The 20,449-nt window shown below is 39.8% G+C and overlaps 1 protein-coding gene across 3 annotated transcripts in view; it reads right to left on the minus strand.

Annotated features, from left to right (window-relative positions):
* Positions 1-19,753, minus strand: part of SOCS6 (suppressor of cytokine signaling 6) — a 31,310-nt gene extending 11,557 nt beyond the window's left edge. The window contains exon 1 of one of the 3 annotated variants that reach the window (XM_068671376.1): positions 19,615-19,753. The gene's annotated coding sequence lies outside the window, so the exon portion shown is untranslated. Of the gene's footprint in view, positions 1-15,558; positions 15,580-19,481 lie in introns of those variants that run through there. The other 2 variants (XM_068671377.1, XM_068671378.1) reach the window with 2 other exon arrangements.
* Positions 19,754-20,449: the final 696 nt, after the last annotated feature.

Below are 20,449 nucleotides of genomic sequence, written 5' to 3' on the forward strand. Positions count from 1 at the left end.
ACTTTTAAGAGCTGTGACAAAGCCCATCATATTAGAAATACACAGCAACTCAGTACTGAGCAAAGAATTGTCACAAAAAGGTTTTTATTAAAAATACCATCACAATACATGGCTTTAGACTATTAATCAATGCTGCTTCAGGTAACTTACACTTCCCTAAAAGAAATGTTAATCTGCTTATTTATTTCCATAAAGGGAAACAGTTGAGCATTAAACTTGATGTTAATTATTTTTGTTTTGCACCCATAGCTACAAGATTCCTGAAGAGTCTGGCAATCAGAATACATAATAATCTTTACTCTTTATACTGAGTCACAGTAAAACTTGCATCATTTACAACTTCAAGTTAAGCACATCTTGCTTCAGAACATTTGGCGTAACTGTGCATGGAGCTGATGTGAAGAGAATAACATAGACAGTGGAGGAACAATCATGAAAAATATGTATCTCGAAATTTACAAGTTCCAGCTTCATATAGGAAAAGCTTTTTCACCATGAGAATTGTCAGGCAGCAGAACACATTCCCCAGAGTTGTGTAATCTCCACCTCGTAGGTTTCCGTGATCCAACCACATAAAGCCCAAAGAAGCCTTGTCTGATCTCAGCACTGAGAGGACACTGGACTTGAGATGTCCCCACATCCCTTTCAAACTGAGCTATTTTATAGTTCTGTGACGTTAAACATTGAGTAATATCTGAAGTTTAAAACTTAATATTTTAGATGTACCTTAAATCAAAATTCATGTTTGAAAACATCTAGAAACTTATTTTCCAGCTTTTGTGCAGTACTACAGAGTTGTTAATTCTGTTTTTGCTGTTCTGTAGAAAAGAATTCAGCTTATAAAGAAAACACAAAAGCTAGAATTAACTGTAAATTTTGTACTACTACTACTACAAGGTGTTTCTCTTCCACAGAATCATAGCACATGACTCAAAAATACTATATTATAATTTATTACATTATTAACAATACTTATATATTGTAAAGTATATAAATATATATTTTACATAAAGTAAAGATACTTTTAAGCAAAATGCAACAAAAGCTTCTGCATTTCTGAGCATAACAGCCACTGCATTTTCATTTTAGTCAGCTGGTGGAACCTAGTCTTATTTTCTGCAGAAATATGAAAGTGCTCCCTCACTGTCATCCAAACTCTTGCTAAAATATATTCATACATTATTTGGCAGGGTGTCTCGGCAGCAGCATCTTAAGGTAACACAGATTGCAAGAGATGTATTTTGGAAATATCCAGATATCTATACTTATTCTGGAATTCCAAACGCATTGATGTAAATTACTAGGAAATTGTTCTACATACACTTCCCATTCCTTTTACTTTAATAACTAAATCTTTGTAGTGTTGGAATTTATTTCTTCACACCAGTAATATAAAGCTCAAAGAAACTCAAGATATTTCCTTCCATCTATTTCTAGTTTCAGTCACAGAAGCTACATACATATAAAATATTCGTTAAGCAGGGAGATTAAATACCTACTTCAAACACTATGACTCTTGAACATATAAATGACATGGCAGCTTTCAGCTTTCTGACTAGACTTGCCATTAGTTTACTGAGGATGGTGAGGTTTTGCCCTCCCCTGAGCTTCAAGTAAATTCCTATATTTATATTATTCTTTAATATGAGGAGTCTTTAAATGAAGTAATGTAAATTCCATTTTGCGTACTCATATGTTGAAAGTTCAGACTACCTTGAAAGCAACAAAACAGGTTTTAGTGGTAACTTGGTTGGTAATGGATGAATGCTGTCTTAACACAGGAGGGTGAAATTTATAAAAGTCCATCTTATCCTCTCCTGTATACCTGATCTTCTCTTGACTATGAAGAAGCTCAGGTGCACACCTTCATATAAAACTGGAGCAAGGTAAAGAAGAGATAGAAATCATCTGCCATATTTTGTACTTTTTTCAATACTTAACACCTCTGTTTTTAAGTTAACAAGTCAAAAACCTGAACAGCAAGTAGATACTATTCACCACCAATTTAAACTTCTACCTTCTAAGATTTGAACATCTAAGGAAAGTTCTGCTTGCTTCTCTAAAGGCCATTATAACCAAACAGGTATTACACAGAGAAACCCTAATTTCTAACAAAGAATAAGCAAGGTATGCCTTTGGTAAAAATCAGAAAAGTAGGGTAAAGTAATAATGAAAACTGAGCACTACGTGCTTTTTCTTCACCATGACCAGTGGAATTAACTTTATGCATAACCAGCAACAGAACCCTGTAAGAAATCCTAGTAGTACCTTGACTCTGCTTGCCTCTGTTGGAAAAGGATGTCCCTTGACATCTGGACTTTTTTTTCTTTTTTTAAAACTTAATCCATGCCTGCTCGCACTAAGTCCTGTTCTTTCTTCTTTCCCATATTTGGTTGCAGAAGGGAATATTTCTATCTGATTGGTAGCTTTCCTCTGGGGAGTAACTGCGGAGTGTTAAATGGCATCTTTGTATTCCAGTTCATCTGTGTACATACAGCCTCGTAACTACAATAATCGCATAACTGCAATAGCCAAAGCCAGCCACTAACAGCGACCGTCCTTGCCAAAGTCACATCACCCTTGCACAGGGTGGCAGGCTGGGCTGCTTGTCTGCTCCTTGGCAGCTGCAGGCACATTCACCTGGCATGGCAAAATGAAGTCGGCACTGGCTGACACACGGGCAGCTGGCCAAAACTGCAACCGCTCAGCAGCAGTTGGGCACTGCCAGAGCAGCACTGCTGGTGGAAGGGGGACCCTGTAGGATGGGGTGGGTGACAGACAGGGCAGCAGCCACTGCTGCTGAACCTCTCAGCACCCGGCAAGGAACCAGCACCCCAAAAGGGAACAGTGCACACTGTTACCTGCTCCATGCTTACTGTGAGTGGCGCAAGTGTCATCTCCCATCAATCTCTTTTAAGCAGGCATCTGATAACAAAGTATACTGGTAACAGCTGAGAAGATACAGGAAAAAATAAACTACATACCAGCTTGCAGGCCCTGATGAACAGTGAGAAGAAAACAAGCAAACAAAAATAACTGAGCAAATCAATGCATAGCAAGTCACTGAAAATGAGAAGAAGTGAAACATTTCTGCTGAATCAAATGAGAGAAATCACCAAAGAAACCTGTTGTGCATAGCATGTGTTTCACTGTTGGAAATCAAATCCGTCGAGGGCAAGTAAATCTTTTTCACATAGCTGTACGGAAGCAGACCAAGACTGAGAATAATGCTCAGTCAGGCTCAATTTTCATCTCTTGTTATTCTACAAGCCTGCAGCAGCCAGCCTTGCAGCAGACTGTCAGCAAAAATTAAGTTTAGCTTCATAAGCAAAGGTTAGATTTACTGGGAGATGATACATGAGAATTTCAAATAGGGCTCCTCTGTTCCACTTCTCCTTCCTGAGAACACCAAAATGCTTCTCCTCTGTTGTAAGGTATGCTGGTACCCTCAGCATGATAACAGGGAACACTTTGTGATTAACAAAAATATTTACTCTGACTCCTAAAGTAATTGTTTTAAGGTTAAAGAAGATTGAGAAGTTGCAGGACTGCAATGCAGTACAAACCAGCTTCTCAGCACCAGTGCCATGGACCATCGCCATGTTGTGTAAAAAGGAATAACTTAAAATAAATTTGCTAGAAGATTTATGTTAAGTTACCTGTAGAAACCAGTATACAATTTACAGTAATAAAATGCTTTAGGCAAGTAACAGGTTCTGTGTCTATTTATTTGAGAAAAAGGGTGTTTGAAATGAAAACAGTGACAACAAAAGGAAGAAGGGAAAGGACAATCACAAAAAAAAATTTGCACTTCTGCGATTCTTTTTATGGAGCACGCACAGATGCTTGAATCCTGGAACACGCGTCAAAAAGAACATAACCTATCTCATCATATGGATGCAGGCACCACAAACCAATTTGTAGCGCAGTTTGTTTTTAAATCTCGATGCATTTCAAAAGTAACTTCAGAAACACTGTCTATTCATTTAAAGCCTGTGCCAGAAGACAGAAATAACAGATGTGAACGTTCTCTCAAAGTGATGCTGTGGTCAGAATTAATCTGACCCTTTCTTTTAATATTAATGACTAAATAACATGATTGTGAGGTACAGTTTTCAAGTCCTTCCCCCCAAAAAATGGAAAAAAAGAAAACATTTAGAAGACATGCAACAGCTTAATATTACCACTTCATATTCACTTGTGCTGATAGTGGCTTTTGTATAAGTTTATCCTTTACACATTGGGCTAATTCATGCTAGTATTACTACAAATAGGGAAACATCATCAGTGTATGTAACTTCCTTAAACATGCACAAAAACAGCTGAAAAGGGCCTGCTGCTAGATCACTTTGATGAGGAGACAAAACAGGTACCAAAAATGATCTTTTCTACATTATCAGAGGAAACATTCAGCTTCTTGGATGAAATCTCCATCACCAATCCACTCCACTAGACACGTATTGGAAGGACAATACAGAAACTCATCTTTCAATTAACACAGGTGCATGTTTCTCTGCATCCCCAAAAATAGTACAAGAAAAGAAAGGAACATAATGTGAGGAGCAGGAGGAAAATGCAGGAAAGGTAACAAAAACAGAAGCCTCAGACCATTTTTCTGTTGAAACCTACAGCACTTACACAGGATCACCATATACATGACAAAAGTCATGTATACACTACTTGCCAGTATAAAGATTTTATGTTGCCATTCTCCTTAAATTAAGAGCTAATAATTTGTAATAACAATCACATTTGCTTCTGCCTGTCTAGTTCACCTGACACGAAAATGAGGTATAGGTTGAAATCTGGAGGAAGTAGTGTTTACACGTTCTAGCACCAAGCAAGAAGTCTGACTGCCAACAGTAATGATGTTTTCCTTAATCACAACATAGGATGCTGTTTTTTTTTTTGACAAGCAGAGATGAAAAACCTAAGGAACAAGTCAGGAGAGGTATGAAGTTACATGCATAGAAAAATCCAAGTTAAAACTAACTTTTATTTTAAGCTTGTTCTCTAGTCAAGTGATGGCTTCGTTGCACTTATTTGAAAAACTAGACTAACATCTTGAGCATCAAGTTATAAACTGCTCACTTTCTCACTTTATTTTATACTTATCTGACAGACAAGAGGAAATATATGTAGGTATATTGAACTTTGCTCCTACCAAGAACATCAACTGGTTTCAAAGATGTGAAAAAACAGATAAACATTCTGTAACAATTCTTTCAAGGTAGTACAATCAGTTGCAAAATGTCAGGGAGAAAAATCAACTTTGTCAAAATATCTCATGAACTTATTAATTAAATGGTAAGAACATGATTTTCTTCAAGCAATAATCCAAATTTAGATATCTAATCTACTCCCCTAGTAACAACCTTTTAAGAGTTTCATACCTTTTTTCTTTAATTTTCTTATTCCACAGAAATTTAACACATACACAAGTTGGAACAAAAGAAGCTGAAATGAGTTTTTAAAATAAACAGATAGAGACTAGTTGGAAAATGTATTATAAATAAATAATAATTTAAAAATCTGGCTTTTTCAGGATCTGTGCTTGAACTAAGACTCACTTTGCAATTTTCAGCTTGTCTAGAGGGTTTGTGAAAATGGCAATACACTGTGGTCTTACACCACTTTGTACCCACCACTCTGTCTTGGATCTTGCAATTCATTAAAGCTGCACCTGTGGCTTCAAATTAACCTCAACTAGATTAGTTTCTGTCTGGGGCTGAAACACTCTTTAAATCCACATGACCAGGCAGGCTCTCTGAGATCTTCACAGCTATCACCCTCGCCACATCTACCGTGCTGCCACTTTCAATAACAATAAAAGCTTTCTTTCATTAGAAGATACCACTCCATTCTCTCAATTTAGGCTAAGATGCAGCAATCCTTTATAATGCAGTTAACCCTCTACATAAATAGAAAGATTAAGTAGACCCATTTATGGTCTGAGAGGAAAGAGAGCACAGGGCCTTGATTAAAGAGAAGAGTGGGAAGATCTTTCATTATAGCACCCATATAAAGTTCATAAACCAGGAGAGACCTCAAAGTGTGCAGAGGAAGAAGCAGCAATTAATAAAGACTTTCCTCAGAATCACAGAGAGGATGGAACTGATCTGTTTCCAGACTTTCTTCACTTAATTATTAGAGAGATAAATACAATTAATTGCTCGAAGGACACCACAAAGATAGCACCCTTCTCCTCCAGACTACACAAAAGAGTTTAATATCAACACAACACATGCCCCATAAGAAGGCACTCATTTTCCATACAGCTCAATGATTTAATATGTTTCACACTTATGCAGACTCCTATATCCATACTTTCACTCTTGTATGCACTCTATATCACTTGGTTCCTTTAATTTCTCACAGTGGAAAATTCTGAAACAATACAAAAATTGACAGCTGACGTTCTATAAATTCCCAAGCGTGTGAAGTGAAATCTAATTTCTGTGTGCGCAAAATCCACACACCTTTTTTTATTCATTGATTTATTAAACACATTTTTCTAAAGCAATAACCAATTGTTTTACTACGAATGCACACCACTAGCACAAACAACATGAAATTATATGCCACCACTCATTGTTAAGACAGATTTAAAGAGAAATATATGTTAAATGAAACCTGAAGTCTTTCACCTGGGATGAAAATGCATTGGCTAAATTTAAGTAATTACTTTTAGTCAAGCTGGGATTTCCCAATCCTTGAAAAAACAGCAACCAGGTAAAACGCTGTTATACAGTAGCTCAAAAAGTACAGCTACTACTCAAGCAACCGAGTTCCCTAGCTAGCTGTGAAAAGTTCAGAGTTAAATTCAATGAATATAGGTTGCTTTTGCCTTGCTTCCTATAGAAACAAAGCTTGAGCAAGCATAGCTCTTTCTGTCTGTATACACTGCATCCCCAGTCAGGACTGCCAAACAATGTTTTCATCAATTCAGCAGACAGCCTCAACTGAGGGAGCAGCCACAGCAAAAATTCGTATATTCTTATATAATGAAACATATATCTGTATTTATATATAAAATCCAAGGAATGGACTTTTCAAAATACAGGAAAATGTTTCTTGACAGTTCAGAAATATCTCCAGAACCAGGGAGGAAACTGGGATTAAACAGTTCCATTCCTTACAGAGCCATGTGTTTCACAAACCTCATTCACTGTAGCACAGACAAAAAATGTTTACCCCCAACCACCAAGATATTACAGGCAGCTGTCAAAACGAGAAAGGCTCAAGCAATACCTTTTATATCAATGTAATAAGTCACTAGCAAGAACATTAAAAATTGAAAACGTTTTCTATATATCAGATGAATTCAAAGTTTGATTTTTATTTCTGAAATAGAAATAAATAGTAAAGTCAGTTGCACTAGCAATTTTACTTTCCCAGAAATTTTAAAATAAACACTAAACCAATCAAAGGCAACTTCTATAACAACTTCTAATGGTGAGCAAAATCCTTTGTTTTCAGTCTTAAACAGTATACTGCAAAACTTGCTTTTGTATCCTTTATCTGAACTATTTATATAGGAAACATAGTAGAAAAACTTCATAAAGGTTCAGAGTTCAAGAACTGTGAAGTTGAGAAAAGCCAGAACGGTTGTCTGAGCAATTCTCTTCTGCCTTGCCTCATACACAGAATAAAAATGTTTACATTAATTTTACTCTTCATCACCCTTTGAAGTGTATGATCCCATCATTTACTTACAGCATACTAATTAAACTCCAAATTCCACAGCTCACAAACAGAATTATTGGCTTCACTAAGGAAATTTTTTCTGTCTCTGTATCTGACACTTGTTAATACGTAAGCATTCAATGCTCTGTTCAGCATTTCATGAGACAGAACATGGAGAGTTCAATTTCCACTCTTTTAGACAGATTCATAAGCTGAATAATAATATATGTGCACCAGCAGGCCAAATTAAGGCCCTTTCATTCTGAAACCTGAGGTTTGAATTTTCGTGACGTGGAGTGATTTGGGGCAGGGAGAGCTTGACCTGTAGGGGGTTTTGAACAATTGCTTACTCAAAACTGAAACCTCCCTCATTTCTCCATGGAAGTATATGGTGACAACAGAACAAAATGGGTGTGACTCGAGTAGTTAATTGCAGCAGCAGCCAACTGTCATCCACTGCAAGAGATCAATCAGTTAAGCCTGTGGTCCTTTTCAGGAATTTGCTGACAATACAGAAATAGGCAAACACAGGACCTTGGGTTTCATCATTCTGTGGAGACATACCCAACCTTTCAGGATAGCTTCTGTCCCTGTCCTCTCTTTAGTAATGATTCTATTTCCTGATATTCTTTGAAACTTTATAAAATGCCTGCTGAATTTTAAATTCTTTTCAGCCCAACTGCTTAAAGTTTATCAAGGCAATAAGCAAATGAATTACTCATCTTACAGTACAAAGGATTATCAGGTAACCCTATAATAAGCAGAAGATCCACCAGTAGTATATATCTCAAGGGGTTAGGCAGATGCAGAAAAACAAAGAACGAGATACCAAGATACAAGGTTATCTAAACCATTAATGAAGTTGCAACCTGCAAAGAAAGTAAATTCAGACTGACAAGTAGGCCAACAACATTCTTCTCCAGAGCTTAAGCCTTACATGAAAAATACTCTGAGTTTGCTAACTGTTTGCAGCAAGGCACAGAGTATTCTCACGATTCCTACCACATTCTGCCTATGACACAACAGATCTGAGGTTGGTGGCCTGCTTTCCAAAAATACAATTCAAAGCAAAGTACATTTTGACAAACTGCAAAGGTCAAAACTAAAACCAGTCTTATCTAAAATAGAGATAAAGCATCTGATTTTTGTCCAAGTTAAGATTTTTACTTTCAGTACCTAAGAATAAGTAACTTCTCCAAAAATCACTTCAAATACTCAGGGCATACTATAAGAGTCAGGTTCCTTAAGTGCCCACAGAAATTAGGACCTGATATTTAAAATGTTCATTAAAACCCTTCACATGTGGGGAACTGCTTTATTAGGAAGTACCTAAATTCCAATTTATTATTATTGTTTTTTAGCTGAAACCTCCTCTGCAGTCCTTAACCTTATTTTTGCAAGGAAAAACAAACAAAAAAAAAACAATCTCCATAAGTACCTCATCTGAGCAGAACTATATCAATGCCTAACTCATGGCTGTGCCTTCACATAGCTCCTAAGGCATGTTCTGGAAGGGAAACATGAAGCACCTCACAGAATCATGCTGAATAAAGGACAGTGTCAACTGCTTCTTTTTCTGGACACCATGATAAGTGGATAAATAACCACTGTATCTCTCCACATCACATAAAGACTTTGCTCCATGGGAAAACCAAACTATAAATTCTAGCAACCTGGATAGTGGTCCCAGCCATCATGGAGGGCTAAATTCTCACTTATTATTGATTATGATAAACTATTTCTTCATGATAGAGTAAGATGCAAGACGAACTGGACCAGAAGGTCAGCCTCAGGTTTTCCCCCTCCACAGCAGTTCCTTAGGCCACTGGGCTGAGAGAATATATACCTTCACTAGCCCTTTCTTTTTCAGCTCCATTAACCTTTTGCAGACCAGAAGAGCTTTAAAAGAACAGACAGAAAGCTTTCTGTACTTCAGAGCAGCCAACAGGATGGTGTTCGAGGCAGCCCCTGTTACAGAAGGGGCAGAACTGAGTAACTTGGCTTTCTTATGCTCCGAGCAAAGGCTTTAGCTGCCAAGCTGCATGTCCAGTATTTCACATCACTGGGAAATGCAGACTGGACTTCTTGCAGCCTGTAAAACCTGTATGCACAAACAAGGGAAGTTTTAGATAATTACATATTTAGGTTTATATTGTATTGTAGATTATTTTTATCATGTGGACCCAATGTTTATCTAATACATGGTCCACAATAAAGACCAGTAACAACAACTCCACTCACTCACTTAGGAATTGATTTTAAAGGCAAAAGAGAATTTTACATCAAGTGTAAAGAACCCAGTCTTACATAGTTATGTTCGCATATCATTTCTATTGTGGAACACCTACGCTATTTAGCAAGGTGCAATTCAACTGAGATTAATGTTGGCTTGTTCTGGCTACTTAACAGAAGGGAAAAGCTTAACCCAAGGAAAAGGTTACATATATAGCATTATTGGAAAAACATTTTTAATAATTTCTTCCCAAGTGAATATGTTTTTCTCTCTCTCCAAGTTAGTAGGAATGCTCTATCCAAACAAAATAGTTACCAAACAGATTCTTAACTCCATCTTCACCATGCCTTTTAGCACCTTGAGCTTAAGGCTGAAAGAGCCGCTACGCTGAGAAAAATAAACATGTGCAACACTCCATGAGTACCTCCCACAATCTTGCTGGTTACATACAAATCATATTAGCAGTTAGTATTACAAAAGGAGGTTTGAATAAGAATTTTTGTCTTAAACCTTCTTTAAACCAAAGTCCAAATGTTTTTTTTTAACAAAATAAAGAAGTGCTGACTTCTTTCATATGCCTTAATGCCTTTTCCTGATGAAGAAAGCTTACCATTTCCCATTACTACTAAACAAAAGCATTTGATTTTTAGAAACAAAGGCAGTAATAAACACTGAGAGGCTTACAAATTGTGGTCACCACAAGCTACTACAATACAGAAGCAACTTAATTCGTAAAGTTGAAAAATATTAATTTTAATCCAATTTTACTAATCAATTATGCTAACAGTATATGGAAAGTGATCCATTAGGTTGGACTTACTTGGTATATTCTGCAAGAGGAAAAAATCTCTTAACTTTGGTGAGCAAGACCAAATTTAAACTGCCTTTCAACAATTAATCTCAAAATAAACCCAAGCATTCCTTTTGCTTCAAAAGATTTTCCCCTGTTATTGTTCTTATTTGAGTGCTTATCATAAAATTACTAGATCTGATAATATTTAATAAGTACGCAAACTCTCTAATGCCCACATCTTCCTTTCTAAGGAACCCAGTAACCATTTTAAGCTCTAAATAAAATCAAATTTGGAGGCGTTGGGAGGAAATGCTCAGTCATTCTTTCAAGCATCAAACCACTGAAATACTAAGATTATTTTAACATAGCTAATCACGTTCTTCCCACTGTGCTCTGGTGAACCTATACTTAAGTAAAACAACAACATGTAAAGCTTCACTACTGATTTGAATTCAGTTTCAGAATCTTCAGGACCAGAAAATGTTCCACGTAGAGAAAGATCATGGATGATCAGGTTCCTTAGAGTACAGCACATGAAAACAAGACTGAAGAAGGCTCATAATGCTGTTCTCTTTTCCACTACTATGATTCCAAATTGTTTTTAGTGTAACCCTTGTTCCCATATATTCTATTTCCAGTATCTCCAGCATTTTATTTGGACTCTCCATGATTCATAAACTAGCCTGTCAACTGCTAAACAACGCTGAGACAGTTTTAAAGCTTTATGAAAGATGAAATCCCTAATAAGACATTTGAAAATGATACTTCTAAACTGTTGGGATTCTTTTATTAACTGCATGTTCCTTACTTAAAAAATAAAATTGGTATCTGTATTAAAATGCATACAGGAAGATTAGGCTAGGATCACTTTTAACCTCAAGCTCACCAATTTTATACAAGCAGTACTGAAGAGAATCAGACACTGAAGCTGAGTGTCTCATAGTCAATAAGGCAGATCCAGATCATGAAATGAAAGTGAGATTTATTTCACAGACAAGCCAGCAGAAAGAAACAGAGAACAGGAGAAAACTTCCTTCTTGATGTTTGATGACTGATGACTTCCCCAGGGAAGTGGTCATGGTACAGAGCCTGCCAGAGTTCAAGAAGTATTCGTACAATGCTCTCAGACACATTGTCTGATTTTTGGGTGGTCCTTTGGGGACTCAGGAGTTGGACTCAATGATCCTTGTGGGTCCCTTCCAACCTGGATATCCTACAATTCTGTAATTCCGTGACTGGGGATCCCAGTCAGGTTGGGGCCCCAGAGGAAAGTTTCTTGGGCCCCAAGAAACTCAAGGTACCTCCCGACGTGAGCAGCTGCTCCTGGAACACCCAGAACATGGATCTATTGACCAGAAAGTTGATCCTGGCACCTCCTGCCAATGGACTGACTGCTTTTCCAAGTTCTTAGGATCTACTGCAGACAGTAATCCAAATGCTACATTTGGGAAAATGAGAATGTAAAGCATAACTTATTTAAATTATTTTCTTTCCCATTGTCACTGGCAGAAGGCCCAATAAGAACAAAGAATAAGCTAATTATCTTTTTTATGGTTTAGACCCTAGCCATATATGGGTAACAGTAGAAATGCTGTGCTCAAAGTACTGTCAAATATACAGGGTAAACACACCTGTACAGAGATTATTATCTCCATATAATCTCATAAAATTACCTTACTACTTTGTTTCCCTTAAAACAGGAGGAGAAACATTAAACAGGTTTTCACAATTGACAATCCTTTTAAGTCTAGAGGGTGCTTTTTGGAAAGAACAACAGCAAAACCCACATACATTAACAGGGCACAGCCAGCCCATTGACCAGAATAGGAATGGAATTTTGTCTGCCTGGGGAAGGCTGCTTAGCAATCTTTTTAATGAAGTCCCAATTTGCCAGAATAAAACCTTTTTACAAGACTACACCCGTTCTGACAAAGCTTGGTCTACATGTAAATTCTCTAATTTGGGGTCAAAACTAGAGAAACTTTTAATTATTCACGATTAAGATCAGGGATTGCTTTTTTTTTTTTTCCCCTCCTACACTCTAATCACCTGCAGACAGAGACATCCTGCTACCCCAAGCAGCACATCAAATGGAGAAAGCATATGTTAAAGTTTTTAGACAGACACTGTTTTGTCATGATGCGCACTGGAAAGCTCAGAGGGGAGGGGAATTTGTGTTCCTTTTTTTTTTTTTTAAAAAAATTTTGTTTTGTCAGTGGTAGCTGTTGTTTCTTTTTTTTAAAATAACAATTTTCCACACAGCCCTAAACAAACTGATTTTCCCAATATTAACACTCAGCCCAGCAAACATTAATTAACTGTGGGCAGACATTTAACTCAATGGGAATGCTCACTGTACATTACTCTTAGCTTGCATTTGAAGAATTGGGGTCTTTCTATACACCAGGCAACTTCACATTGGTGTATAAATTCTCATGTGCGGGATCAAAGATAAAGTTTTCACTGTCTATACGAAGTAACATGCTGCATGAAATTTATACAAACTCAAAGCCCTTAAGATAGCTATCTCCAGACTAAGGTCAAATTTCTGCAGAGCCAGGAATATAGGAGTCCTGCTGCAAAAGCTTGCTAAGCTTGAAATTTCAAGCATGAAAAAAAAGACATATAAATGCACACAGGCTCTGTTTTTTCTCCTGTTCTCTCTGACAAAAATTTAAACTTACACACACTATAAAAAATGTATTAACCCAATTAAAAAACATGAGAATAGGCACACACTTTTCAATGTTCATACACACACTTTCTGTTCCTGTTTTCCATGTCAAACCATTTAAAATACAGCAGATTCCAAAAAGCACTTGTTTTTTGGGGATATATAAAGCATCTGATTCAGTACTGACATAGCTCCCCTTCACCTTGTTCTACCATCACTGGATTAAATTGCAAATAAGGCTAATACATTGGTCAGCACAGGCTCTTTTAACCCTTCAGCAAGGGACTGAAGAATAATTACATCTGCGTTTAAGTTTTCCCCCAAGAAGCTAGGGTTTTTTGCACAAAATCATGCCAAAGGTCAATGGTTAATCCCTTATTACTTCTCAGCATTACTTATTATTAGCCAAAAGCTCTCTTCTTTTCAAAAGCGAAGAAGAGGAGAAAAGTCAAAGTTTCAGAAAGCACTGGATGAGATTTGGTTCTTGCCTCTTTTCCACCAAACAGAGAACAGGGAAAAGGAGGGGGGGGGGGGGGGGGGAAATGCCATGAGGCTCCTACCTTACACAGACCCAGACCTGAGATCTTACATAAAACCTAGACTTGTACGTCTGAATGCACAAACCAACTATTCTGGAATCAGTCTCCTTGGGCTGACCAAAATTCCAGCCTGGAAGCCTTTCCAAGTACAAGTTTCATCAAAACCAATATGCTTGCACAAACAGCTTCTGTTCAGTGAATCCAGTGAGAATTCCTCAGTCACAGAGTTCTCACCAGTGCCTGAAAGACGAGTGTCATCCTGAAAAAGCTGCCTATCCTGTTTTTGGCATACAGCTTCTACAAATCTCACCCTGGAAGGCACACTTTCTGTAATCAAAAACCTTCTACCCGATGCTACCAGTCTCCATTTCTTTATTTCGGTTAATAAACCTCCTAATCTGATACCTAATTACCAACCAAAAGAGAATGTAAAGGATTTTGAGAGTATTCAAACCCATTATTAATGCCAGAAACACAGTTAACACTAACAGCTTTTATCCGCCCAGGTCTTATAGCACTTACCAAGGCAAAGTCTGGGGATTCCCTAAATCGGAAGGAACAAAAAGGAAAGCAAGCTTGACCACTCTATCAGACACAGCTCGGGATCAAACAAGCACAATTTGGAAACGTTTGGAGTAGCCTAGTAATTTATTCTCAACTTATTTGAGGAATACAGACTGCTTTAGAGAAGAAAAAAAAAAAGTCACCTACTCAAGACTCCTACAAACTGCTGTTTTAGCACATTTACCACAGAACGTCAGGATTAATTAAGAATAAAACTACTCAAGAAAAACAGAGATCACACACTGCAAAACCAAGCCTGACTAGAATCTCATTTCCAACAATTTTGTCATCAAGAGAAACAATCTATGTATTGCTTTAAATAATACCGAATATCCTTGAGGAACAATAACCAAGGTATTAACTCTGTGGTCTCAAATCCTGACACTCATCAATTTATCTGCTAGCTGTGTTCACCACATTATCTCGAGACCATTAAAACCTTACACAAGTCCTCTTACAGATCTGTATCTCATACCGTGCAAGCTAAATAATACAAATACAACTGCTGATTAAATAGTGCTTTGGAAAGCAAAGAAAAATACCACATATCCGTATGGTTTACCTAACAATACTCAGAGGTTCATTTTCATTGTTTAACTTTTTTTTTTAAAACTAGAGACCACTTAATGAGCTATGAAAAGAAAACAACACTGTAACATCTATTTATACCTTCACTGCCAGAGAAAATGGCTCTTATCCAAAACTTTTACAGCAGTTTACAGCAAAATTATTTGGTGTTTATAACAAAAAGCCCACGTACTTTACAAATCTAAGATTTTCTAGAACTGCCAACCTACTGCACTTGGCAAATCACAAAATAAATGACTGTTTCATCAGAAGACCAGAAAGTTCATGTGCTCTGTGTGCCCTATATACATGTATACACAATAGGAAGCAATGTTTGGAGAGCAGCACCTGGATACCTACATATGACATATTCAGGTTGGGATTAACTGCAAACATGAAGATTATTTTTCATACTCTTTCAATGGAGTTTTAAAGTCAGAGGAACAATGACAGAGCTAATATGCTTGCATCCTCACTAAACAAAGATTTATGTTTAACTTACATACTTTTCTTGGCAATGTAGCAACCCAGGAACAATTTCTTAGGTAACATGTGGCTTACATCCTTTTCATAAATGAAGCAGAGTTCCTGAGGATTCAAAGTGTTACGTGAATGATTAAGGACACTGAAAAGGGCAAATCATTTCTAAGTATTTTATCTCGATATTTTCCAGAAAAATAAATAAATAATGACAAATAATAGTTTATTTTAAAAAAGAAAAAACAAGAAAAAATAAAGTCCTAATAGTAAAGATAGGTCCTTGAAAACTCTATTACAGCCTTTAACAAACAGCAGTCAGATTTACAAAGCCATACACCTAAAACCTTGCTAAAATTATCTGGAGCTGCAGATGCTTATTGTTTGCATGCCCATACATGACAGAAGAGTCAGAAGACCATGAAGACTGGTAGAAGAAAAAATCTGGAATAGCTTTTATTTAAGCCAATTTAAGAAGTCGGAAAGCTAAATTTCTAACTCTGATCTGAAAATTTTAATTCTCACAATAGGAAGTCTAAATCAGATTCTGCCTCATTGCCTTTTTAATGTCAGTCTATGTAGACTCTAGCAACATTTGTGCAACTTTCTTTACATATTTGATCTACTAGACAACATCTCACAGACTATTAGCTTCCCATTTTCATCCAGGGCAATAATTCAAGGCCAGTTTCTTGAGGTTTTGGTTTTGGTTTTAACCACCAGGAGAGGGTAACATGGGTGAGCCGTTTTTGTTTTAGTATATTAGTAAGCTACTGGAAGAAACAAAAAGCTGCAACACTAAAGAAATGCAAAGTTACAGCATTTTAAATATTTGTTGCAAAACTAATTGTTTTAAAATGAATTTCTACGAATTTCTGTTAGTACATGCTCATGTTTTAATTTGTAATCCAATTATTTCTAAACAAAAATGCAGAAATATCGATAGCAGAAGGAATCTACCGTGAATCACCTGTCTTTACACCCTGTTGTACCAGAAGAATATTTAAGTGGTATGAAGCTGTCTTTTAAACATGGACAAGGAATATTCCATTACAAGCACAATCTTCTTGTTTTTCTAAAAAAAAAAAAAACCACACTACTGTATGCATCTCGCCATCTGAAATTTTCACAGAAAAATTTCAAGACTCTTTTATTTTGCTAGAAAGCCTCTAGGAATCATAGAAGCGTCTCACAAGAGGCGTTCATAAGAACCTGGGAGCTCTGCATCTGTACATCTATTGTTTTCTGAAGACTAGTATTTCCAGAAAATAAGCATATATTAAAATGGAATGAAATTAAATTTTGGCAGAAATACAAAGACTAGGTACATTGCCAGATATTGCTTTTTCACTAAAAAAAATAATAGAAAGCAAACCCCAAGTTCTGTACTTCTTTGAACACTTTAGAGAAATATAGAGTTAAATTGCATATGAACTCTCTATTCTCCTTTTTAATCCCCATCCTGCCCACTTTCTACTCAATACACTTTAGTATTTGCACTCCCAAGTTGCATTATGTCTACTTTCATACTCCTAATACTATATTTGCCTCCTTGAAGCATCACAAGCTTCTCTGGTTGTTGCTAATACACATTAGAGCACTACCAAGAGAAAGCTGGGACACACCAGCTAAAACCAGTCTCTTTTCCATCTACTTTATGTTATCACTCACCTCCCTACAACACTGCACTACCCAAATGCTACCAAAATAGCACAGTGTAGGCCTAGGAAGGAAGTACAGCAAATAAGGCACGGGAGTAAGGAATTACTCTGGACTGTGGCCTCAGTTTTGCTAGAAGTGATGCAGCAAATATGTAGCAAATATGTAGTCAACTCAAGGCAACACTACTAGGAAAACTTTTTCAAAAAGGGATGTGCAAGTTACTGTGTGAATATAAGTCTTCATAATAGCACAAAGAATTAACTTTCTTCTCCAGAAGTCCTGATTAAGAGTTCACTCTCTCACTCCACCATGCTAGCCAGAGCTAGGATGTGTAATCCACCTGCAGAACAATGTGGACCAAGTTATTATTTTGTCAAAACTTCCTTCTCTAGGAGTAACCCAAGGTATCTGATTGACCAACTTCACAATGTCAGAATAAATAAACTAACAGCATGATATAAATTAACGTGGTTGGTTTTTTTTTCTGACTTCATAATGTCAACTTTTTGAATTATGCAGTATTTTCCTGAAACCGTAAGAACACTTTGATGCTGCACAAATGCAGCACAATGAAGACACTCACAAAAGCTCTGGAAACAATACAGTGCTTCTTCCCTACTACTCCACAGCCTTGCAAGTTAGCAAACGCAGATATCTCTACATAACACTACACTGTGATCGCTCGTAATTAATATCAAGGCTTAGTTTCATTGAATTTTAATTGGGGGTGGGGAAAATATGTCTGTTTCAATGTCATAAGGCAGGATTATAGGGAATAGGTGCTGAATACATACACAACAAGTGAACCTGCTTTAAGTAAAAGCTCAGTTCCATCGTGTGATGCCATAATACCAAGAAATATACAATGGGAAATGAAAACTCCATTAAAGATTCTCTACGTGAAAGTAAGCACTTGAAAACGCTGAAATCGGCCTTGGTAAGTTACATAGAAAAGTGTGAGCTACGTTTACTGTCTTGCTGCAGAAGACTCCAAAAATACCTAGATATTCTCCAGTGGTTTAAGTCTTCTGGCCCAGCTAGAGTAATTTATCCCATAGCTACACTGAAGCTTCCACATTTTCTACAATCCAAGGACAGGATTATTAACGTGAAACAAAATAACGCTATTTTTAATACCCACGGCAGAAACGCAGACGCATTATACCTCAAGTACTCCTGTAGCTCTCTAAGAAAGGAGGCCTGCAGCAGGTATTTTTAACTACAGGTGTATTAAGAGGTTGGACGTGGTGTAAGCATTACTGGCAGGTAGGAAAGAGACCTAATCGTGAAAGGGCCCAAGGATTTCATAACTGGAAGTGGCACTTTCCCTATCTGAAGTGCGTTCTACTGCCAGTGCCTCCTCCTTTGACAGAGTAACATTCTCTACTGGAACACACCACCTTCCAAGTGAATGCGATTTTGAAAACACAGGGAAAAAAGATGAAAGAACCAAAGAAAAAGAAAGTCGTGGTCAATGCATCTCACATCACAGCAACATTCTCTGCATCTCCTAAACTTCAGTGTTTCGGAAAGGCGCTTTTCTCAGGCACATGAGTGGGCATGGGCCAGAACCAGTTGTTTCTGACAGAAGTGGCACCACTGGGGAAAGAGAACGCAAGAGGCAGTGTGAAGAACAATGAAAGCCAGGAAAGTTTTGGGGTTTTTGGTTGCTGATGTTTAAAACAAACAAACAAACAAAAAGTGTTAAGTTTTTTAAGCTTTTAAGTGCTGCCTGTCAGAGAGCAACGCTCCTCCCGCCCCTTCAGGAGCCCTTGGCGTACCCTCGGCTAACAATAACATGACATTCACAGCTTCACCTTCCCCACAGCTCCTCCAGAGCGCAAGCCCCCGCGGCAGGGGCACAAAATGCCACCTCTGGCCACCCGCCCTGCCCAGGACGGGGACCCCAAAGCCGAGGGCGGGCGGGCGGGGAGGACGCAGCCTCACCCAGCCTGGCCCCAAAGCGGGGCTGCGGGCAGCGGCCGGGGGCCGAGGCCGGGGCTGAGCCCCCCGCCGGGGCGCTGCCCCCCGCCGTGCAGGCCGCGCCGCAGCCCCGCTGCCTCCGCAGGGCCTGGCGGCGCCGCGGGCTCGGGGAGCGGCGCAAACAAAGGGAGAGGAGAGCAGAGGAGAGGAGAGGCCGGGGCCGGGCGGGCGAGCCGAGCCCCGCGCCGGGCCCATCACCGGCTGGACCCCCGCGGCCAACACGGGACGGGGCGGGAGGGAGGGAGGGAAGGAGGGAGGAGGGGGCGGCCGGGCTCGGCGCGCCCGCTGCCCGGGGACGCTCACCCAGCGGAGGCCGCGGTGCCCCGCTCCCGGCGCGGGCCTCTCCTTCCCCGGGCACCTCGGCGGCGCGGCCCGGCCTGCGCCGGCATCCGGGCTGGGCGGCGAGCAGCCCCCCGGGCGGCGGAGCGGGACTCACCGAGCCGGAGGAGGAGGAGGAGGAGGAGGAGCTGGCGCTGCTGTTGCTCCGGCGAGGCCCGGCCCGGCTCCGGCTCGGGCTCCGGCTCCCTCCCTCGCCGTGCCGCTGCCGCCGCCGCCTCCCTGTTCCTGGCGCCGCCGCCGCTTCCTCCGCCTCCTCTGCCCCCACCCCTCCGTCCTCCGAGGGGCGCACGGGGGCGGCGAGACCCGCGATGGCCGCAGCCTGCCGCAGGCCGCCTTCAGCCCGCCGGCAGGGGCGGCGGGGCCCGGGCCGCCCGCCCTCCTCTCGCCGAGCCCTGCCTCCTCCGCCTCCTCGCTTGCCCCGGCCGGGGCGGCCGGGCCCCTTCTTCCCTTCTTTTCCCTTCCCTTCGTTCCCTTCCCCGCCCCTGGGCTCGGCCGCTCCGCGCCGCGGGGCTCGGGCAGGCCGCGGGGAGCCTGCGGGGGGCGGCCGGCGCCTGCTCGGGGCCTTCCCCAGCGCCCGGCCCCCTTCTTTCCCCGGCTGCTGCAGGCTCTCCTTGCCTGTGGAACCTCATAAATAAAGTACACAGCGAGCTGCTTGATTTATTTTCTGTCTTTACTTTCTGTTTCTTTCTTTCCTCGTTTATTTTTGGCGACTCTGCTCGTGCTGCACCCCCGGAGGGGCTCCCCACACACACACACAGCCCTGACCCCTCCGGTGCCTCTGTGCCCCCTTCGCCTCCCTCGGCCTGAGAGCGATGTGCGAGAAGAGGCATTTTCATGTTGAACTTTCCTTCGCGGGTTGCCCACAGTGCTGCTAAACTCCAGCCACATCAGCTGTGCCAGAGAAACTTCAGCCAAGCAGGCTGCTTGCTTGC

Source organism: Anas acuta, chromosome 2 (assembly GCF_963932015.1).
Source record: "Anas acuta chromosome 2, bAnaAcu1.1, whole genome shotgun sequence".
NCBI lineage: Eukaryota > Metazoa > Chordata > Aves > Anseriformes > Anatidae > Anas > Anas acuta.